This window comes from Delphinus delphis, chromosome 5, assembly GCF_949987515.2.
Source record: "Delphinus delphis chromosome 5, mDelDel1.2, whole genome shotgun sequence".
Lineage (NCBI taxonomy): Eukaryota > Metazoa > Chordata > Mammalia > Artiodactyla > Delphinidae > Delphinus > Delphinus delphis.
Genome location: NC_082687.1, coordinates 50,768,421 through 50,793,073, shown reverse-complemented (window position 1 = coordinate 50,793,073; position 24,653 = coordinate 50,768,421).

Below are 24,653 nucleotides of genomic sequence, written 5' to 3'. Positions count from 1 at the left end.
TCTAACCACTGTGCCACCCGGGAAGCCCTGTGTAATTTAATTTTTAATAATGGTTTAACAGTTGGCTTGCAATATTCCTAAAACAATGGGCTCTTGCAATCTGGTACAAGAAGATTCCAACACACGACCAGATATAGTGCTGTTGGGTGAATTGCGGAAAACTAGGTTGGCAGTGGAACAAACAGATAAATCTTCATTTCTCATAGCATAAAGCAAAAATGTCATGACTAAAAATGTTAAATGAAAAAATAGCAAGTTTTCTAAAGATTTTTATATAATTACTGAATTATTTAAATATGATTATAGGAAGAAGGATTGGGAGGCTAAGTGGTTGTAGGGCAGGACAAAGCTTTTATTAGAAGTTTTTCTTTTTACATCTTTATTGGAGTATAATTGCTTTACAATGGTGTGTTAGTTTCTGCTGTATAACAAAGTGAATCAGCTATACTTTCATTTAATATTTAACCCTGAGTATTTACTCATTTGAAAAAAATTTAACAAAAATAAAATAACTAAATGCAAAAAAAAAAAGATGTAATAATATAGACGTTTTGAACTAGTGTGAGTTGATATTTTTGCTCATTCTGTCCTGTCTTATTCTATGCTCCAGTCTATCAATAAGGAAAAAGGTCTAGTTCACTGTTTGAGGATCTTCTGAATCAAATCACTCTAAAGATCTAAAATTTGATATAGCCTTTGGATATTTCTGGCTGAGCTGGTTTTAACTGGTGTTTTAAAATTTGCTAATTTTGATAGGAAGTGTCAATTGAGACAAATCTGTTTCCACTTTGAGTGTCTGATTTGCTGCTTTCTTCTGGCAGTCACTGAATTCTTACAGTTTTAGGCCATTGTTGGCTCACTAGGATTTTAATTAGACAGCTGAATCCCATATGTTTATGTGTACTGTTTTAATTTTTCTAGTATGTTTATTTTGCGTGGTTGTGGCACTTTAACACTCTGCTTTCCCAGAGGACATAGTCTGGTAATTTGCTACTGGATGTAATCACAGGAAATATACCAGGTAATCAAATGTCCTAAACCCACCCACACCTTCAGAACCTGTCTGGTGAATGAGTGCATTGTAAATTCTGTTTATTCTTCATTTATCAGGTCAGTTTGTCTTGTGTCTTGTTTGTTATTCTCATTTCCACACTGCTAATTTTCATTCATATCACCTCATTTTTAGATTTTGCTCTGGCCTCCTAACTCATCTTTCTACCTCCAAATTCAAGTGTTCAATCCATCTTGGACAGCCTCATTAAAATAGTTCCCCCAAATACTGCTCTAATGTCTCTCCATTGCTCAAAAATCTTCTATGGTTTCTTTTTTTCAAAATACTTTACACCCATTCACTAGACCAGTAATCTCCAGAGTGAGGTGGGTATACTCAGGGGTTGTGAAAGACAATCCACTGGAATACGAGAATATGGTAGAACTTTTTATTCCTATTTCTATACTAGGTAAATAATTATACATATTTTTAAGTAAAAAAAAAAAGAAATTAAACTTTGCTAACATGTCATATGCAGATTGATACAGGTACTATCTTTCACACTCTATGACAGATGACCATGTCACTCATGGTGCCTGAGATATCTTGAAGTAATAGCTGAAGTTTCAAAGTGCTTCGAGGATGGCAGTTATACCCTCATTTTGCGGGATAGCTTCCAGCATACTGTGATGTTTTTCTATTTAAATGCATCTAGCTATGATTTATTGATTGTATGCTTTAATGAATGAGCCAGTGGCTTAAAAAGATTTTAGAAAGAAATCACAGATTAAAGAGAATAGTAACTGCAAGTATAGGAGAGCAACAAAAAAAGGCCAAGCTGTTACTTCTCTTCATAGTGTAAACACTTTGCAAGACACATTATGCAGTAAAAATAATGCAACTAATCAGGTCTGACAAAAATTTGGTCAAAATGATTCAAAATTACTGAACTGACAACTTGAAATATGAATTCTTACATTTAATAATACATCTTACTTTAAGTGTACATAGTGCTTGAATTTTTAGTTAGTGATAGTATGAAGCCATTAAATTCACAAGATACTTATAAACTGAGCAGGTAAAAAGAGCATATTCAGGTTTTGTGGACTTTGAACCTGAGTTTTGGAAGCCTCTTTAAGAGAAAAAAGATAAAATTGAAAATGTAAAATCAAGTGTGAAAACGAACATTTATTTAGAATGAGAAAAGAAATCACAATAGTTACTCATTTTAAAAAGCAGAAAATACCAAAACAACACAAGATCCAGAAAAAAACATAATGTTTTTATAAATGAACTGTTGACATGCCTCTATAACACCTTTTTTTCTGTACTTTTTTAGCTGCATCTTCTTTGAGCACCCCTTCATATGACAATCACTTTGCAATATTTTCTAAAGACAAAATAGAAAGATAATTCATACTTTCTTTAGCATGACTGATCAAAATTTGTTTTTTATTTTGATAATAATTGCTATTAATAATGTTACACAGATTTTTCAAGTTATAGTCAAATTTGGGGAACCCTCTATCATGTTTATGTTTGAGATGTAAGATTTGGGGGAGTTTCATATTTCATCATGCAAGACTAAATGCTCTTTGAACGAACAATACTAGTTTATTAGAGCAAATTCAAGTGCATTTAAAAACTGCCCTGATGTTGTAGTGAGCTATATAACTGTATAATCAAATTATTCTTATGCTATATATTCTGACTTACTGATAAACATGTGTAGGAATTCTGTCATAGGAAAACTCATTCTTTATTTGTTTTGCTATGTTGGTGGCAATCTTGTAGCCACTTTATCTGGAACTGCCAGATTGCACCAGGACAAGACATGTGAGACATGGTAAGATGTGCTCTGATAGCTGGATACACAAAATATGTGACTTCACATACAGACATACCCACTGGTTGTAGGATTGCTATAGGTTTGTGTCTTGCAAACACAGGAATTATGATAAATTCTGTTTCACGTGAATACAGTAAAAAACAAAACTAAAAAAATCTATGAGTTATTTAAAATTGAATATGATGACAGAGATAATTTCCACTGAAAACCAGATCCTTTGCTTAAAATCTTACACACCTGATGCCTGGAAGAATTTTCCACAGACTCGCTTCTGGTTCCATAATTTCAAACCTTGTTTCTCTTCCACTTTCACATATTTTTGACCCTGCACACCATAGAACACACTCATATTGCATCTTCATGTCATAACCACACACGAGTAAACACAGTGGGCAGGAACGTTCCTGGAAGGCATCTTCTATTGGGGTGGCTAGTGTTAACCTAAGTACGTATGGAAGAGCCTAGGAACCATATAAATATATCCCACTAAACCTGAGCTAAATGTGCTCCCAGCTCTATTTCCCCTTATTCAGAACCAAAAAGTACTTGCAGCCCGTTATGCCACATGTAACACAAAGGAAGTGTCTTAGAGGCAGTCAGAGTGGGAAGAAACACTGGTCTTAATTGTGCTCAAAATGTCATTCCTTTATCTCACCTCTGCAGTCTTTACTGAAATATATGACCATGTGGATACATTACTGGGGAGATGCTCAGGCAGGTGAGGGGTCTTGCACTGAAGCTTCATTAGCTTCATGGTAAATTTGTCTTTAACTTCAGAAAACAAAAATATTTTAATGGTGTTTAAACGCATTTGACACAAAGCATAGAATGTTGCTGAACTTAATGGTAAATTCTATTGAGAGTCCTTCCTTACTTAAAAGTGAAAAAAAACCCAAACCACTCACATATCTTTTGCCACCTGTATCAGCCACTAAAACCAACTATCAGAATAAAATAAATGTAGAGCCAGACTTTTGGATCACTATGTCACCAAACATTATTAAAAGATTAACAAAGTTGGGCTTCCCTGGTGGCGCGGTGGTTGAGAGTCCGCCTGTCGATGCAGGGGACACGGGTTCGTGCCCCGGTCTGGGAAGATCCCACATGCCACGGAGCGGCTGGGCCTGTGAGCCATGGCTGCTGGCATCCAGAGCCTGTGCTCCACAACGGGAGAGGCCACAGCGGTGAGAGGCCCACGTACCGCAAAAAAAAAAAAAAAAAAAGATTAACAAAGTATATTAAATCATATTACTCTCATTAAAAATATTGATTTTTTTCACTTATGACAAAAGAATTTTTGTACCATAAATACAAAATTTAAAAGAACTATTATTTATTTCATTCTTTAAAATATGTTCTTTAAAGTGCATGATATATCCATTCATTGTACATGTATTATGTATATACAAATAATTGGGGGTGTGCTAAAAATCTTTGCTAATAGGTTGCACAATCCAAACTACTTGGGTATCATTGAATTAAGCATTAAGGAGCCTCAAAATTTGGCCCTAAAGGAGCGCATCTCTTAAGCTAGCCTGAATTCCCAGTCCCTAAATCAAGTCTTTATATTCTTATCCTAGTGTCATTATTCGAGTAAATCCTACCCCAGCTTCCAACTTGGAATATCCCCTTTTCTTCCGGCTAACTCAAATTTTATCTATCTTCAAGGACCTGTTCTTCAAAGACTCCCTTGGATTCTTCAGTTTTCAGAGTTCTCTCATTTTGTTATATGAATAGTACTTACTATTTTTAATATGCTCTTAGCACCAAATCATAGCCTACCTTAAGGCACCTCTTTTATTGTATTAGTTTTTTAATGCATGTATATCTTATTTTGCAGCTTCTCAAAGGCAAAACCTCTCTCTTAGACTTTTGTATCCCTGCAGCACCTAACACAAGGCTATGCAAATAATAGATCCTTTCTGAAGATTTGAGGAATCAATACCTTTTTTGGAAAAAATCAAGTTAAGGGGAGATATCTTTTGTGTTCACAAAACCCTCTCTGAGGGAGGGTGTGTGTCATAATGGCAGCGTTTTTCTTCCCAGTGACACAGTGGCAGAAAGTTCTGCCCTTTACACATCTATCCCATGCTAAGAATATAGTCATCATAAAGAATATGAAGTAAGTGGTATACACTCAAATCTCAAATTATGACACTAAAGAGAAAGAATGGCTTTATTTAGAGTCCCAATGCGATTAATGTATTCTCTTTCCCAAACGAGATAATTTTATCTTCTCAGCAATTTAATTTTCTGCCTTATTCATCATACGGTCATGTTCACTAACAATAGCAGATGGGAGGGTGGCGGTGTGTCTGTCCACCTCACGCTGGTTTGGCATCTCTGTAGAGAGGAAACAAATTGATGAAAAAGAAATCCTGTTTCCTTTCTGAGTATTTTTGTGATGGCTTTTTTCGGTTTTGCCTCTTTGGAAGTGAACTTTCACTGTCCCTCTAAAGATGTTGGTTCTTTTTTAACAGCAGAGGTCCTCCTAGCTCAGCAGTCCTCCAGGATCAAGTAACTACTCATCCTAAAAGTGTGAGATAGTTGGGAACTGCGTGACTTAAACAGGTTATTAAAAAGCCATTGTCTGTGCTGTAACTGGGTTTATGATGTCTTTTTATCTCAACACCTGCTGACATCTCATGGTTCTAATTATCTGCCAATCAGGGTAAAAAGCTCAGAATAGGCAGCATTGTGCCTAGAATTACTATGTGGAAGTATATGCAAACTACGTGGGTTAAAGATAAGAAAGACTCTGTACTTTAGAGAATGAAAAGCTATATTAATCTAGGATTATCAAACACTGGTAAATGTACTATTAACCTTGTCATGGTGCCAGACAGAATAATACCATGATCTAGAGCCCAGATTTCCTGGACACTGGTAAAACATGCTGGCTCTGTCCTAGCTACTTCCATCTGAATCACAGGGAGTGGAAAGAACTAAGCCTATACTAATCTGAGTGTGTCTGAGGTCCCAAGCCCACGAGATCAGGACAGGCTCTACCCTGTGCCACCCACCTTTTGCCATCTGTATCCGTCTCCTACTGTGTTATCGGATGCTCCAGATGGAGCTTCCTGTGCAATTGTTAATTATTATTTTTATCTCTTCACCCATAATGTCTCTAAATCTCCCGGCACTGCTACTGTTGTCTTTGTTGGAAAGAGATGATAGCCTTCTGAGATGGAGATGGTGGCATTTCTTTGTGAGCTCTCAGAAGGAATGTAGATACTATTTAAGTTTAAAAAAATAATAATTATGTCCTGACACTTTAAAAAAGTGAATTTCTTTGTAATTAGTTCTCATGTTTAGGATTGCTTTGAAATTCACTAGGGTTTTTCCCTTTAAACAAGGAGAAAAGATTCAGCTTGTTTCCCTTGTTTGGGATCCTTTGGGATGAAAAGCACTATAGAAATGTAAGCTATTATTAATCCACTCCTTCTCTAGACACATGTCGACGGGGGCTCTAAAATGTATACCAGCTGACGGTGTGTCTCGGCTCAAAGGAAGCTGCAAAATTATTTTTAAGCATGTACTTTGAATTTGCCCAAAGCCTGTCTATTTCTATGGAAATAGAAGTGACATCCTGTGGCTGAGAATCCTGTTGGTTTTAGCAGTTACAGCAAGTTCAGTTGGGCGGATACTACCTCTTGGATAATATGTCATGCTTTTCTCTAAGTGGTCTGTATAGCAAGGGTGAAGAGTGGGTTGGACTCTGCCTAGACACAGAGGGATAGACGGATCTTACAGATTTCTTTCAAAGCTTTGCATTCCATAATAAGACCTTGATAACTGTTATCTCTTTTGCGATTGCTTACAGGTATTGCATAGTAAGAGAAAGTCATCATGTCTTGCCCCATGTAGCTTTACCAGCTGTGTACCTACTTGGAATTTTTAAGTAGTACTTCCTTTTCCAGCGTTACTTTACAACTGGTGTTGACTGACCCAAACCATCGAGAAATCATGATCTCTGCTACCTTTGTCCTCTGTGGGATATTAAGTACCTGCACATGTGATCACTGTGTTGGGCACCATACAGGCAAGACAGAGAGCTCAAGACCACCCCAGTGCTGATGGAGATGTGGAGAATGTGGTGGGAACTAGCAAGCTCTGAGCACCAGAGGAATAGACAAGGTTGTAGATTTGCATCGCTTATCAGTTTATGTAAGTACATTTGGTGATTTCCACATTTATCAGGGTAAGATTTGTGGAAATTTAGGATATTTTCATTATAATTTGGAAATGGGTGAAAGCACTTGAGCTGCTTTTAGTTCCTTGACCCTGAACTCCCCAGGAAGAAATTTAGGAGCCTTAGGTTAGTAACATGGAAGCGTCAAGCCATCTTCTCAAGGTCCCACTTGGACTCTATTTCCCCGCTAGTTCTGTAAGGCTGATGCTTCACTGTGTGTTCCTGGTATCTATTCACCACAAAACTCAGTGGTTTAAGCAACAATCAGTTGTTTGCTTATGATTCTTCAGCCTTTGTTCTCTTGCTTTTAAGTTTTGAAGGATTCTATTGGTATATTTTCTAACTCAGAGATTATTTCCTTAGCCATGTCCAGTCAACTCATAAGCCCATCAAAGGCATTCTTCATTTCTGTTACAGTGTTTTTGATCTCCAGCATTTCTTTTAGTTCTTTCTTAGGATTTCCATCTCTTTGCTTACATTGCCCATCTGTTTTGGCATGCTGTCTACTTTATCCATTTGAGCCCTTAGCCTATTAATCATAGTTGTTTTAAATTCCTAGTCTAATAATTCCAACATCCCTGCTATGTCTGGTTCTGATGCTTGCTCTGTTTCTTCAAAATGTGTTTTTTGTCTTTTGGTATGCCCTGTAATTTTTTTCTTGGTCATCGGGCATGTTGTACTGAGTAAAAAGAACGGCTGTAAATGGGCCTTAGTAATGTGGTGGTGAGGTGTGGGGAGGGGAAGTGTTCTATAGCCCTGTGATTAGGTCTAGTCTTTCAGTGGGTCTGTGTCTTTGGACTGTGAATTTCACAAGCACTCCTCAGGGTTGTTTTTTTTTTTTCTCCCCTCTTAGGTGAAACAAGATGGCTAGGTTGGGTGGAAGGCCAGAGCTACCTGATTTGTGCATTTTCCTGCCCCCAAATCAGTTAGGGTCTGATAATACCACAGCAGGCTAGACTCTGGTTAACTAGTTTCCCCTGAGGGCAGGCCTTGTTAAGAACAGAGCTTTCTGGCTCTTCCAAATGGTTGCTTTTTCTCTCTTCCTGCCAGAAACTTGAGATTTTTCTCCTGTATTGACTATGGGAATCTGGTTGAGTTCTTGGTGGTAAATCTCACAATATTGTGGGGACCCCTCCAAGACTGGGTCCCCTTGGCGTCTTTGGCTCTCAGAGTTCTCTGCACGGAGCCTCCAGCAATTCCTCTATTACAGTTCAGCTTTTCCTACCCAGGCACTGGTTCCCACGGTGGTACCTGCCTAGGGGTCTCTGCTCTGGTAAATTGTGATTCTCTGTGATCTCCTTTTGGTCTCTCCCATTTGGGGGGCAGTGTTTTGCTTCATGCCCTTCCCTCTTCTAAGGATTCAAGAAGAGTTGTTGATTTTTCAGTCTGTTTAGTTTTTTACTTACTGTTAGGACAGAGTGGCAACTTACAAGCTGCCTACACGTGGAACTGGAATACCTGCTTACGATTCTTTATTTTGACTATGTCTCAGCAAGGACAGTGTGATTGTGCCCCCTGTGGTGTTATCTTCCAAGACGGCTCACTCATATGGCTGGCAAATTGGTACTTAGCTGGGGCATCCAGCCAAGGGCACCTTGTTTGGCAGGATTCTTGGGTTCCTCTCCACGTGGCCAGTCTGAACTTCCTCACAGTAGGTGGTCCAGGGTGGTCAGGTTTCTTACATTTCGGCCAGATCCCCCCAGAGTGCAAAAGCAGAAGCTGCAGACCTTTTGAAGGCTTTGTCCTGGATCTAGCCCAGCATCACTTCTGCCAGATTGCAGGCAGCTCAGATTCAAGGGGAGGGGCTGTACAAGGCTGTGAATACCAGAAGTGAGATTCGCTGGAGGCTATCAGTATAACAGTCTTTCAGTTTGGTTCCCTGATTCTAGTGGCTGTCCTTGCCGTGATACCCCCGTTATTAACTTGGCACCCTCATTCCTCACATTTTTAGGGTTCTGCTTTCCTCTTGCCAGAACTTCCAATGACTGAAGCCCTCCTCTTCAAACTTTGTTCTTGTGGCATCTAACAAATGCCTTGCCCTGCTTCACGGGCACAACCATTGATTTCCCCCATGAAGTTTTCTGGAGGCTATGTACCAGATCTCCTGGGCCTTCACTGTGTTCCTGACTCTCAGAGGCCTAAATACAGGTGTATGCAACAGTTTGCCCAAGAACGTGTGTGGAATTGCATGAGAAGAACGTGAATCATTTTCCCTGAAAGTTGATTTTACTCAAAAATATAGATTTAAAAAATTCTCATTTCAATCATTATTTTTTATATAAGAGCACGTGAATATGGAATAAAATGTGGTTCTACTGAATATTTAAGGTAGAAGACAAGGAAGGCTTCAAGGACATTCAAAGCTTAGTGTGGTTGCTGGGGTCATGGGTATATTCTCTCATGTCACTGTAGATCTGTCCAGTTTTTGTTAATAGAGACTCCTCCTGTCTTGCTTATCCTGCCATCCATCTAGGTCCAGGTTAGACTACGTTATGGCCTGGGCCCTGACTGTGGTACTTATGATGCTTGTCTACAGCAACTTCCCTGTAAAGGGAAAAAATTGTTCCGTGAAGGAGGAGGAACAGTATATTGTTTCTGTATCCTCTTTTTGGAGCCCAAATCCTGTTCTAAACTTTGCTCTATTAAAAGCAGACCCTGCCATCTACTCTGCATACCTCCCCGACACTTGCTTTCGAAGCCTCTCAATATCACTGAATAAGAATACTCAGTCAATACAATACTGAATTGTATTACTTTGAACGGAAGACCCAGAGGCCAGGGATTTTCTCCTCTGTTGCTGTCCTTAGTTAGCATGGCTGAGAGGCTCCAGTAGGGCAGTTGGGAACTTCAGCACCTAAACTTCAGCAACTCCTCATTTCTGGTTCCCTGGTGTTCTGTGAAGTCTCTGAAGGCTGCACTGCCCCCCCGGGCTGAGTCAGTTACTATGGAACCCAGTCCTGTTTCCCCCATGGGGAAAGGGTGGTGCCTAGAGAGATTAGTGGTGAATATTAGGCCCCAGGAAGGCCAGCAAGCTTTGTCTCCTCTGTGTGCAGCAGAGGTTGGGATCTTCATCTCTAAGAGAGCCAGGATGATAGAGCCTCTACTGAAGGGGGTGACATGAGGCAGTGGGCTGTGGTCAGTGCTTGCTGGGGATTATGGTTGCTGGGAGTCAACTGCTAAGCTCATTTGAGGTTGCTCTTTAACATGGCTCAGATATCTTCACTAGATCCCAGAGGTGAATACTTGTCTTTTTTGAGCTGTTGAGTTGTTGAAGCCCAGCCCAGTTGCCTCCTGAAAGAACTTAATATTTTGGACTCAACTGAGACCCTCAACACATTTTTTTCTTTTTTTTTTTTTGTGGTACGCAGGCCTCTCACTGCTGTGGCCTCTCCCGTTGCGGAGCACAGGCTCCGGACTTGCAGGCTCAGCGGCCATGGCTCATGGGCCAGCCGCTCCGCGGCATGTGGGATCCTCCCAGACCGGGGCATGAACCTGTGTCCCCTGCATTGGCAGGCGTACTCTCAACCACTGCGCCACCAGGGAAGCCCCCCTCAACACTTTTAATGCTGTTCTGATTAAGTTTTCAAACCCTCAGAACTTCTCTTCTTAGAGGTTCATAGTGCTGCAGAGACAGGCATTAGGGGGCACCACAAGATCTCAAACCTCCTTTTCTTGTCTATACATTGACCTGTCTCTTTGGATGGCTAGCTTTAGAGGCCAGTATAGCTCAGGTGTTCATCACAGACCCTGTTTTAATGCTTTCGGATTTAGTGTTTGTTTCATCCCAGGGCCTCTAGCTGGGTGCTCGGGAACTCAATGCTAAGCATGTCCTTGATGACCTAAAGACCAGCAGAACTGGCTACAAGCCCAATATAGTTAGAGAAGGACCCTCATGCATAGCTGAATGCTTTTTTCACGAATCTTACATGGGAATGTTTGTCTTGAGTTCTCTTGAGAGAGAGTCAGAAGTTCACCTGTCACTTGGAACAGATTAAAGCAGAGCTAATTATTGCCCTTTAGTCTGTATTAGGGTGGGGTTGCCTATAACGCCCATATGTTTTGTACGCCATCCTCTGAGGAACTATCTGGGAGGGGCCATCTGAGATTCTAAAGTGGACTGAAGACTCTATTATCACTTAATACTTTCAAGGATGAGTATATTATAAGAGCAAAGGTTCTGCTGTTAGACAAACTGGTTTGAAATACCAGTTCCTCCTGTACTAATTGTGTAACCTTGGACAAGTTATATAATCTCTTGAGGGTCTCACTTTTCTCATTCATAAACATGTGGTAGACCTACTTCAAGGGATGTTGGGTGGGCTAAATGAAGTGACATGTCTGGCATGTTGTAAGCCCTCTGAAATAATAACAGTAACATTTTTTGGTATAACTTAGTGTAAGTGTGGCACAGTATTAAGCACATTGCATGCTTTACATACAAAGAGGCTATGTTGCTATCACCAGGATCTTGCTAGCGAATATATGAGAAAGCTGAAGCTTTTGCCTGAATCCAAAGCCTATGCTCTTACTCTTGGCCAAATAAGAGCTATTTCTGTGTCATAAAGAGATATCTTTATGTAGCTCTTTCCCATAAAACTAACTACAGGAATCCTTGAGAGGAAGATGGTGTAATGACCAATCTGGCTTCCTTACCGTTTTAACTACCATTTCCCAGAGTTGGAGTAAAGCTCCCACTTAAGCTTAGATCTGGCTCAGACTCCACTTTAATCAGGGGGAATATTAGCTCTGGGCCAAGAGGCTTTTTACTGCTGAATCTGCTCTGACTCTATACCACAGTTGTGATAGAAGCCTCCATCCTGGACCCAAGTTCTGATAAACTCTCATATTTCCTCCTGGCCCCACCTTATACTCCACCCTGCACCTTAGTTCCTCAGGAGTCATTCTCCACTGATTGCTAATCCATGAAACTTCTTACCCTGATCACTCTTTTATCTAGACATCAGTTTATTCTCTGGCCAGGATACCTGAAGAGTCTGCTCAGCATTCCTTCTGTGGTATAGAAAGTGATGCTTCCTGGGTTAGCTTCTTACTTTGAAAAGACCTTTTCATTTATACATTGAAAAATATTGAGTGAACATGACTACAAGATTCGTGATCTCAAGACACTCACAAGGTCCTTTAACCACCCTCTTTTTTAGAGCCTTCTCATAGCTTGAACAAACCCTCATTTCTCCTGAGAAATAGGTCCTGGTTCTATTATTACTTCATTCTTATTTGCTTTCTGTATTATCTCCTGAACATTCAACAATCTTAGGGTAGAAAATTCTCAAGTGGTTTCTACCTGTCCCCCCTTGGCCTCTGAGGGCAATGCTAACCACTGGTTCTGTCTAAAAAAAGAAGTAGAGTCGAATAAAGGTGCTATTAGCATGGGGAAAGACTCTCTCTTTTGTTTCTGGTTTGTTCTGCTCACGAGCTTAAAGGCAAAGTGTCTACTTTACTAGGAAGTTTCATCTACCAAGCAATTTCATGAAATAGGACCCAATACTTTACTTTGGCAAGGGTGGCTCCTAGCACACAGGGAAAATGCCCTGTGGATTTTTTCTTTTTGCTGATACTGGGCTCTAACAAAATGATCTTGTTACTTTTCAATATAAGAACCCTCCATGGATGTATTTGCCGTATTTGTTTCCACTTTTAACAGTGTCATAGCAGGGCTCCAAAAGACAGACTTCATGCATTATGTCATTGTGGCCTTGGAATGACAGACCAGGTAGTTAATTTGATTAATGAAGGGAATGTTTAGTCACCACTTCGAATAAAAGGAAGTCAGAGAGGTCAATAAATGAACTCTTTCTGGAGGCCAGTGTTATCACCCCATTAAAATATTAACACTATCCATTCCCTGGCTGCCTCACTAATCAATTCTTTTTTTATATATTAATTTAGTTTTTAGGCCAACCTCTTTCCCAAAGCTTGCCCAGGCAAACGAGATAAATCACAGGTGGCAATTACATCAAATAATGGTCATGGCTAGTGTCAACTCTTGCAAAACACTAGATAGGGTCTATGGGAAAGAACTGTCCTTAGCAGGAAAAGAGAGGGGCAAACAAGGGCACACAAAGACCTTCCATCTTTCCAGTGAGAGAAATCAGCTTATAATTTAAGCTCACTCAGTTCATATTATCTCCAAGGATCTGTACAGTCAATGAGCAAAGTTCTCTTGAACAAGCATATCTCAAGGTTCACAGATTATCGAAACACTATTTCTTCTCTGTACTGATTGTATCCTTCTACCTTTGTCACAGTGATTCACACTTCCTTGCCTGTGAAACTGGATTTTCTATTTTGCAGCAAGGGAAGGAGGCTGGTGGGGTATTTGGGGGGCCAGAAAAAAGGGTACAGGTGAAAAAAAAAATCAGTGAGTTGATGATTGATTCATTTTTCTTTATTTAACACAAGTTTGGAGGGAAGTGGTGGTAAATCTACTTCGTCAAGCTAAACTGCTTCTTTTGGGGATAATAGAGGTGCTTGATTTTCTGTTTCCCTTTTCTTGGATTTTCTAGTAAAATATTTTAAAATGGGTTGTTTTTGAACCCATCATAGCATCCAATGATAATAAATAAAATCTATTAATGACCTCCAAATTTATATCTCCAAGTTTGACTTTTCTTTGATCTCCAGACTTCTATATTTAATTGACTTGGCTTTCCATATGGATGTGTAACAGACATCATAAACACATTGTTTTTTGTTTTGTTTTTTTGCGGTACGTGGGCCTCTCACTGTTGTGGCCTCTCCTGTTGCGGAGCACAGGCTCCACACGCGCAGGCTCAGCAGCCATGGCTCACGGGCCCAGCCGCTCCGCGGCATGTGGGATCTTCCCGGACCGGGGCACGAACCCGCGTCCCCTGAATCGGCAGGCGGACTCTCAACCACTGTGCCACCAGGGAAGCCCAACTATTTTTTTTTAAGAGACTTACATGGGGGGTTGGGAATTGTGTGTGTTCTGTTGTTAACAAGAAGTCTTTCTCTTCATCTCCTTTCAAATTTCTCCTTTCACATTTCTCTTACTCTTCTTCCTTCTCCTTTATGTCTGCTCTCTCTCTCCTTCCTCTGCTCTTCTTGTCCTCTTTTCATCCTCCTCACCTCTGCCTGCCATCTCCCCAACTCTCCCCGGTGTTGGCGGTTGATGACAATCAATGAGTAATAAGCAGTTGGAGAGATGAATTTCAAAGTCAACTGTGAGAAACCAAACCACGCACCATAGTGATGCTTTTCCTTCCTCTCTCCTTGCATTTCTCCTCTGCATGAACCGAGGACTTGGGTTTTTCTGCCAGTGCCCTGTGATGGAGTGGAGCAGGAGAAAGAGGAAAAAGTAAACAAACGGGGCTTGACTTAATCACACCAGGAGTTCATTTGTCAGAATACCAAGTTAATTTATAGCCTTGTGACACGGAACATCATGTTTCAGGACGTGGGATTAAATCAAGTAGGATCTCATGGTTTTTCAGGTATGGTCTTTCTGAGGAGGGGGACTGAAAGGGCGCTGCAGCCATCTGTCTGCATTGTAGCCAGAAAAATCGCTGTTTTCCACAGTTCTAAGGCAGGGTTTGTTTTGCACATGCCTGGTAAAGCACTGGTCTGTCCCAGTGGCCTGAGGGAGGACTGAGTACTTCCAATAAGCAGTGACTCGAGAGGTAACTAGGTTGGTCTCAAGAAAGCCCTGGGCCTGACCCATGTGAGATTCTATACTTTCTTCCATTTTCCTCCTTACTTTCTGCAGTTCAGATAAGAGACTAGATTCAGAAACTTATTTCAGAAGGCCGGGAGGGGAGGCTCATGGAATCACAGGAGCTTAGGACTAAAAAGGACTTTAAAAGTTTTCACCCTCACTGCTGACTGATGCACCTTCCTTCCTCTCTGCTTCTGCCCTTTATCTGAACTGTGACAGGGTCCTGAGATAGCACGTCCAATATTTGTAATTTCATAGACAGTTCTTCTACCTATTGAGTCAACATCCCTCTTGTGCCTAAAGTTTTCCCATTGGCCCTTCTTAGTGCTCTTCTGAGACCCTGTGAAACGAGTCTTGGGTCAGTCTAAAAGGAAATAGGGTCTCTCAAGACCCTCCAAAGGAATGACTCTCCTAAGGTCCTCAGTAGAAATAGCCTCAACCCTGGAAGCTGGGATTGAAGGAAGTGGTTGAAGCAAGATGCACCATAAGCTCAGTGAGTGTAGTCAGAATGGTAAAATTCTCTTTGTTGAGTTTTCTCACTATTAATTCTTTAGAAGGTGGCATGGAGGCACTCTTTACTATTACTATTATTAGTTTAAAACTAAAGGCCTAAAAATTGATGCAACACTAAGAAAAGAATTACATGCAGGTTCTCTCCTCCAAATGATAGTCTTTTTCTGGGCTCTCTTCTGATATGATTTAGGGCATTGGTTCAAAAAGGACATAGAAATAAGACACAGCTGTTTTCTAGCAGAGAATAGGAAGCCCTAAATCTTGTGTGTTAAAAGCAGGGAGTGTGAGAGCATTAAATTCCTTCAGCTCATGGATTATACTAAAGAGGAGACCTCTAAGCTTCTTTCAGGTGTGAGTCTGAAATTCTTTAAGTACTCGTAAGTATGGAGATACTTTCTGTTCTGTTTCTCATTATTTATTTGTTCAGCAAATGTTTATTAAGCACCACTCACATGTCAGGTACTGTGCTCCAAATGGATGGAGGTGGGAGATGGGCAATTTTTTCTTGTTTACCTTCTGAAGCTTAACTTGGGACGAGTTTTGTCAATTCTGCTGATAGGTTTGGATGAGATTTGCTGTTCGCTAATGGCTTTTCTCTTCCTATCACTATGAAAATGCAGTGGGGCCAGAGTTTTACTGGCCTACTTTCAAAGATGGCATTATTTTTTGATTCATCAAATGGAGCCCCTAAATCCAATTAGCCATCTGGTTTAATTTAATGGTTCATAAATTTAAGTGTGAAATATATATTTATATTACCTGCTTACAAATACTTATCTATAGTATATCTTCATAAGACCATTTTTTATACTTCAATACCCTTTAAATTTTGTGCTTGAAAAAGAAAATGCGTCGTTAATCTTGAGTATCATTATAAAAATAAATGTTGAGCCCTGACAATCCTAGGAGTGTCCAAGCAATGAGTTTCTGTACACAGTGATGTTGCCTAGGGAAACAGAGAGTATCTGAGAACTGAGAAACCAGTTTGGCTGAGGGTGGGAGGGGGAAGCTAGCCACTAGGGTCTGGGGAGAACCAAGAACCATACGGTAAGATGTGGCTGGGAAAACAGATGCCCTTCTCATACATGGAGATGGTCGGCAAGTTGCCTTCCTCTGGGAACCAAAGTGTAGGTTCAGCCAGAAATAGTGGTATGTAAACACCCCGATTCCCTCATGTGCACGCAGAGAACTGAGCCAGTAAATACACAGGACTTTTTTTTTAGTCCACAGTAGGCAAATGAAAGCTCAGTTAAGTGTGTTACCTAAATGGAAAGGTAAATTCAATTTGCAAAATGCTGTAAAGGTCCTGCCATTCAGCAGGACTAGCAGAAGAGATAATTTAAAAAATGAAATCCTTTTCCTTATTGCATCAACGGCTTTCCACTAGCAATTCTTTAAATAAGTGTGCAGAGAGGGGAATAGGGGAAGGATAGGTGTGGGTGCATTGGGGGGTGTGGAGAAGGCAACCTGAATTTCCCTTTTGGCAGCTTGCTTTGTCCTTTAGGTTGGTAAGTGCTCTGGGACCACTCTCTCTGGCTTTAGCTGACCATCCTTTTGCATCAGCTCTCCTCATTTTTCTTCTTGTATTTTTCTTCTAGCTTCTCATAAGTCTAAAGGAATGTGGGGATGAGGGTAGAAGAAGAGTTATGGTGTGATTCAGGTGTGTCAGAGAAATATTTTGCTGCTTGAAAGTCCATGCCCCAAATTGTTCTTATATGATTATATTTCATTCCTAGTTGTGGGGAGACGGAATACCCTGTACTATCTAGTACAGTAGCCACTGGCCCCATGTAGCCATCCAAACACTTAACATATGTGACTAAAAAACTGCACTTTTAAAAAGAAATTTAAAAAACTAAAAAAATACAAAAGCAAAAGAAAAGTTTAAAAAAACCCTGAAATTTTAATTTAATGATACATTTTAGAGGAATGAAGAGAGAAGATGTTTGTACAAGGAAGGGTGCTGGAAAGAGTTATCACAAGAGCACCTGACCCTCCAGTGTACAATCAACAAAGAATCTGGGTAAGTTTGTTAACAGTTAGGGTTAATAGAATTGGAAAATCACTATGAAAATGTATACTGGACTTGATTAAAGGGAAAATAGAAAGAGAATAATAAATAATAAATATTCTCTCTCAATAGAAATGCTAAAATACATTAGTGACAATGTCAGGAAGACAAAGGTCATGTTGGTACATATTATAGATTAAGAAGAAACTGGAAAAAAACGAAATCTATGCCAATTAAAGGGAGAGTAGTTGTAAATAATCAATCATTTATTATTTCTTATATTTGTGAAGGAAAATTGGGTGATCCATGCTCTGGAAAAGATTGATATATAAGTCCACTTTTGCATCATTTTTAAAATGAAAACAATTGGATTTCATCTATATTTTATTTCATTCTTATAAATTGCCAAAGGCTGGAGTGTGGCCTAAATTTTTAAACTGTGGGTTGCAACCCACTAGTGGGTCACAAAATCAATTTAGCGGGTGACAATGAACATTTGAAAATAGAATAGAATAGAAACTCTCAGAGTGCATTTCATAGGATAAGAGACTTGGTTTGTGTGTGTGTGTGTGTGTGTGTGTGTGTGTGTGTGTGTGTGTGGTTGAAAAAGTTTGAAAGCCACCAACCCATATGACTTCTCATAAATCCTTCCAGTTCTGGTGTATAACAACTCTGTATGTTAAACACGTTGAGTTCTGTAGATGGGAATTGTTTTGTAGGATTTCAGGTAGTTCTTCCATCTGGGAATAGCACTAGTTTTTGTTGAATGGAATTTGACTTAACATGTCTCTCCACTTTGGACAAAACGCAAAAAAAGAGCGTTTAATTATTAAAGAACCAAATAAGGAATAAACACTGTTGATCTCATCTTGAAGGCAGTCCAAAAATATGGAGCTGGTGGCTATCATTTAGGGGAAACTCCATCATATGAAAATATTTCTGCTATATTTCTCTGCATGAGTTTACAGAATTATCCATTTAATTGGAGGCATTCTAAATAATGAATTAGGATAAAAATATGTGATTTTTAAAAAGAGTACATTTGGTGTTACAGGTATTGGAAGCATTTATTTGCATTTCTTGGTTATATATATGCATAAACTTTGCACATCATGATTCTTTACAGAGCAGTTGGTGCAGAATTTACAAGAATACACATGATCTCTGCTGGCTTTTCACACACTAATTTAATAAAAAGGAGCTCAAGTCTATCCTTCATTGTTATGTTTCTTTGTTATTATCCATAAAAGCCCAGTTTTGGACTTGTGGGAATGATGAGGCACTGTGTAAACAGGCCAGTTCTGTGGCATGTAATTCCACAGAATGCTGCCAAAGAAGCTGTGGTGGAGGGAAGCGAGTTAGTTTCCTAATAGCCTGTTCTACTTGTGCGTCGGTCAGAGATTTTGGTGAACCTCATGAAGGACTCTTGACACCTGACCACAGTTGGGTGAGGTGAATTTTTTCTTTTTTTTTGATCTGTAGCCTTAACAAAATTTCATTACTCTGATGAATTTTCACTTTGTGCAGTTATGTGCACACCTCATGTATATATAACATGTTTTTGGTATGTCTTATGGTGTTTGACCATACTATGCTCACAAATCTTGCAAGTAAAAATTATAGGACTTTTACCACAACTGACTCTGATACGACCAAATGTATTCGTATAAAAACAGTAAAATTATACCTTGAGAGAAGTTGGCTTATGTCCAAACAAGGACACATATAGTGATTCTGTAGGCAGCTGATATAAAAATACCTTATCAAAAGAAAATAACAGCCCTTGACACAATATGAGGCTTACCTTATAGTGAAGCCATCTTTGCTACCTTTGCTACCTCTAGTATTCTCCTATGGATTTCTCACATTTCATCAGCAGTTGTTTTTGGCCTCATTTTAGCAATGCTGAGGCAACATTTCCTTTTTACTCCAAACCCTTAACCGCTTTAATTAATAGTACTTATTCAGCTCATGCTTAGCAGTTTTATTTTTGCAAAGCAATTTATAATCATTTTTATTAGTTATTCTAAATTGAGATTTAGAATGGAATGTCATAAAGAAAATGCTTCATGTTTGAGAAAGGAGACTATGCCTACCCAGCGTTTGTCTAAATAGCATAATTACGGTGGCATTACTCATAGCTTGTTAATTATTTATTCCTTAATCTGTAGATGTAAATACCCCACACTCCAACCTGCAATTATGAAAGGTCTACAAACCTGAATTGTGACATTCAACTGATATCTGTAAGAATTCTTGAGGTAAAGTTGAGTATGTGTCTATGGCTAAAACACTATTAAAGCAAAAGGAAGTTGGAGTAATGATATAAATTATTAGACACTAATGACAATCCAAATTTAGTAGTAATGCTGCCATGCCATTAGAATTCAAGAGTATCAAATAATACAACTTTTAATTATATAAAAGTAATACATATTAGTAGAATATATATTAATGTGTTTGTTATAAATCAAACTGATAATTGGAAAACATGTTTTCACATGATATGAATCAATATTGTCATTGGAATATTTATTTTTGAATGGAATTTCTAGATTTTGCATACCAAAAGGACACAAAATTAGCATAAGCAATATGTTAATGACTTTGCATTTACTACTTTTGCATACATTACAGAGTTCAGTGTACAAATTCAAAGCTGTGAATTAGGCAGTTTGAAATTAAATGTAATGTTCTAATTACATTAACTCAGTACACAACTTTCAACCAACTTTTGATTATTCAGAGACCTTCTAATCTTTGGATTATGTGTACCTCAGTTTGCCTTTTGCACCTGCTTTTTGGATATTACTCTACACATGTAAGAATTTTTATAAGAGAAGGCCTCCAGAAGGGAAATGTGGAAAAACAGTGACCACCTTCCTTGCTTACTGGTATCTCTGTTAAGGAGGAATGGCGGCAAGAGGAAAACAGGACCAACTAGGAAACCTTATATGCCAGAGAAACTGGCACCCTCTGATTCAGAGACATTTTTTTCAGAATTTAAATGTAACTTTCAGACTATGGAATGATGAAAATGAATTTCATGAAAAGTTTTCTTTCCCTGGTTACCATGGTGTTTGTAAGAGAAAGAAACTATAAACAACAACCTAGGTTTATGGGAAAAGAGCCAATTAAAAAATTGGAATGCCAGGCAAACACATCCTTGATTCTGTCTTTTTTTTTTTAGGAAGGAGTAAAATAAACATGTAGCCACACAGCGTCTGCATAGATATTAAATATGATAAAAAGGTTTACGAATGTACAACTGTGACCTGAATGAAAGAGCATGTCTAAACATAATGAATCCAATTTCCTGCTTACACTGGCAGAGAAACCAACTACTGTGCCTAAAAGAAATACTTTAGTTTTATTAGCTAAATAAACAGACTAATCACCTCTGCTCCCACTTACCCAAAGCTTTTTTACCAGAAAGCTGGGATACCAAAGCTGGGATGTTTCTCAAGGGCAAACTACAGATTTTAAACGCTGAATTGAGGTTTTAAATGCACCAAAATTCAAGTGGTGGTTTCCATGGTGACCTTCTCACAGCCACTTACTTGGAATGGCAAAGCACCTCCCCTTAAATATGAGTCCCTAAGTCCCTTTAGCCCTGTAGCAATGTGCTGAAAAAGGAATAGCTGGCTTGGAGAAGGGTATTTGGTGTTGGCAGGCACTTCTTGTGTCGATATGGATTCTGATTCCTCATCAGACTTGATTCTAGGGATTCTGCTCAATCTCTATCCCTTTTTGCCCCCCGTGGTGTTCTGGGTCAGGGCAGAGGGAGAGTATGGGTAAAGTGTGGGCGGGCCAGTAAGAGATGAGTTAGCTTGTGTGTGCTTCTCAGATTGCAAGAATCCAGAGGGGAATCTGATGTGAATTGGAGAACGGAGTCCTGAAGTAACATGTTCCATTATTTTCACCTGGGAGATCTTAAAAGTCCAGTGTTTTTACCCAGGAAGCACCTGGGTGAATTTCACAGTACCTCATGTGTAATTTATTAAAAATATACATATATAATAAGAAGCTAAATAAAAATGAGATATAACTTTAATTATAAAAGAAAACTATAGATACAAAATGTGTGTGTATAGTTATACATCTATGTCTATATAATGAAAATATATATATGACTTTCCTGTACTGCTAAATGATGATCAGTAAGCCTCTCTAAAAATCTGGGTAGTTTTCCAATTCATTTGGTTTGAATTTTCTATCGTATTAGAATTCAAAAAAGAAAGATGTGGATTTCTGCAGTTTGGAATCTATCATAATAATAGCTAACATTTATTGAATGCTTCCTATGTACCACACCTTCTGAGTACTCGACATCTATTTATTTATTTATTTATTTGTTTGTTTGTTTGTTTATTGGCCAAGCCCTGAGGCATGTGGGATTTTAGTTCCCTGACCAGGGACTGAACCTGTTCCCCCTGCATTGGGAGCACAGAATCTTAACCACTGGAGAGCCAGGGAAGTCCCTACATCTATTTAATTCATGTAATTTTTACAATAACTAGATGAAGTAGATACTTTTTACTAATGTAGAAACTGAGCCTCAGAGCAGTTAGATAACACTGGCTAAGGTCAAGTAGGTAGTAATGAATGTGCCAGGATTTAAACCCATATAGTTTGATTCTAGAGTTGAGTCCTAACCATGACCCAGTACTTCCTCTTTCTTACTGATATCTATTTGAAAAGAATTAAACACATTCCCTATTGTTTTATGTTATACATATGTCCAGGTAAGTGTGAACTCTCAGCATTTGTTTTTTCTTTTTTCCCCAAGAACACAGGGACAGCCATAATAAATGTCAAATTTTACTCGATGCCATTTTTTGGGTGCTTGATAAAATTGTAATTCTTCTGCTATATATTGAGCTTTGCTCACGTGGAGCTCCATTTTATTTCTATAGCTCTTTAATAGGAAGCAAAGGAACGCTCACCTTACATATTCAGAAACCAGCTTAAATCATGGGAGGAAACCCAAAATGGGGGGATGGATGGGGCAGAGGGAAGGGAATGTAATGTCATTAGTATCGTAAGATGGAAGACAGCATAGATGAAGGAAGAGGTAGAAGTTAGGAGCAGACAGAAAGGAAGGGAGCTATGAAAAAACAAAAAAAACCTTGGTCTAAACAAAGTACATAAATGAAAGTGGTTTGACAAAAATATACAGACTAGGAACACAGTGTCCATGGCTTAGAATATATCTTTTTACCACATTTGAAAAGTCAAAACAACAGCACAAAAACAATCCTGATAATTAGAAAAGAAAAAAAAAGGTGGCGGAGGGCTTTGACTAATTTTTCCTTACTGGCACACTCTCCTTTCATATACTGGCTAGATGTTACAAATGAGGCTTTGATGAACTCTGAAGGAAGATCTATATTTTGAAGAAGTAGTACCTTCCTTCGATAATAAGTATTTGCCCTCCAGATAAATATAAAAATCCTAGGACTGGGACTTCCCTGGCAGTCCAATGGTCAAGATTCCGCATGCTTCCACTGCAGGGGGCAGGGGTTTGATCCCTGGTGGGGGAACTAAGATACCACATGCCGCATGGCGTGGGCCAAAAGAAAAAAAAAAAATTCTAGGACTGCCTAAAACTGCAAAGAAACCATACTTCTGCAGTATTGGTTAGGGCTCTGTGCCTGAGGCGGGGATTGTGTCTATCAAGAGGCAGAAGAAGAGACTTCAGTGTTTCCAACTGGAATTTCTTTCTCTTACAAAGGTGAAAATATGAGTGAGCCATAGGGTTCTGACAGAAACATCACTCTGAGCTCTTCTCCACAAAACAAATAAGCCTCTCAGTGTGCATTAAATAAACAATTTGTGTGATTTCCCTGAAGGCAAGTACAGTGTTACAGGCTGAGAAAAGGTATCATGCGGCAGTATGATTATTTCATTAACTTACTATACAAGAGCATTTATTGCCCCACCCGAGCATCATCATCTGTCTCCCACTGTTGGGTTTTACTGAGAGGATGACGTCAGTGGCAGGGAATGTGGAGATAGGAAAGATGTCTTCAGTTGCCATCCCATTAGGTATAGAGGTGATAGCTCACCGGATTTTCATAGAGCAGATCTCCTTCTATTCTGTCAATGACGACTGTTGTCTAATCCAATTAATAAATTGCCTATTTGTATATTTCTTTAGTATCTATTTTCCATAGGAACTCTACAGTAAGCTCCATGAGGACAAGGACTTTGTCACGTCTTGTTCACTGTTGCTTATTCCCACTGCTGAACCTAGTGTTTGACACATAAACTGTATAAATTGTTGAGTGAACAAAAAAACAAAGTTCAGAGTGAAAAGCAAAAAACTGAGCAGGAGTGTGGCAGTTATAGACTCTAGGTCTAACGTTGTGTTAGGACACATTTATAGTGACTTTTTAAGACATGAAGGAAAGACAACCATGATAATATGGGAGAGAATAATGTCTACTCTCATGGATTATTTAATTCTGTTCTCAGAGTTTAAGAAAGTAATAAAAACGTATAGAAATAAATCTGTTTCTCTCTTCTCTAACTCTGACTTTACTCCCACTCCAGTCTACTAATTGAGAGTGGGACTACAGTGAGGTTTGCAGTTCTATAGGAAACAAGAGGATGAATTTAATAGTGAAGACTCTTCCAGTGCTTATTTTCATGCCAAGCAGTGGCCTTAAATCAGCCAACGTCACTTTAAGGAGATAACATTCTTGCTCACTCAATAGAACATAGATTGAGGCATTCAATATGTTTGATGGGCCAAGAAGATTATTTAATAGTATTTTGGCTCTATAATTGTCGTTTCTTTGCATGGTTACTGAGCTACTAGAAATACCCCCACCTTTACCACCTGCACTGAGAGCCCACCATCACCCTAATAATAGAAGTTACCCCGAGAATAAACAGTAGAGTGAAGCTTCAAACCCAGATTGGTCTGACTCCAAAGCTCATGCCCTTTCCTGTTTGACTGTTATTACAAAGCATAGTCTTTTTAGGCAGATCTTCCAATAAGGAATAGAACAGTTACATCCCATTTGATACCACCACTGTCAGGTAAGTGCATGATTGTTAACCAGATAATTCCCAGGTTTTAGTGGTCTTAGTTCAAGGCTGAGTGGCAGAACACCTGAGTTCAGTCCCTACGGACCTTGCCCTGATCCCTTGTCTTTATCTTTTATTTTTTTATTTTATTTTATTTATTTATTTTTTACATCTTGATTGGAGTGTAATTGCTTTACAATGGCGTGTTAGTTTCTGCTTTATAACAAAGTGAATCAGTTATACATATACATATGTCCCTATATCTCCTCCCTCTTGCGTCTCCCTCCCTCCCACCCTCCCTATCCCACCCCTCTAGGTGGTCACAAAGCACCGAGCTGATCTCCCTGTGCTATGCGGCTGCTTCCCACT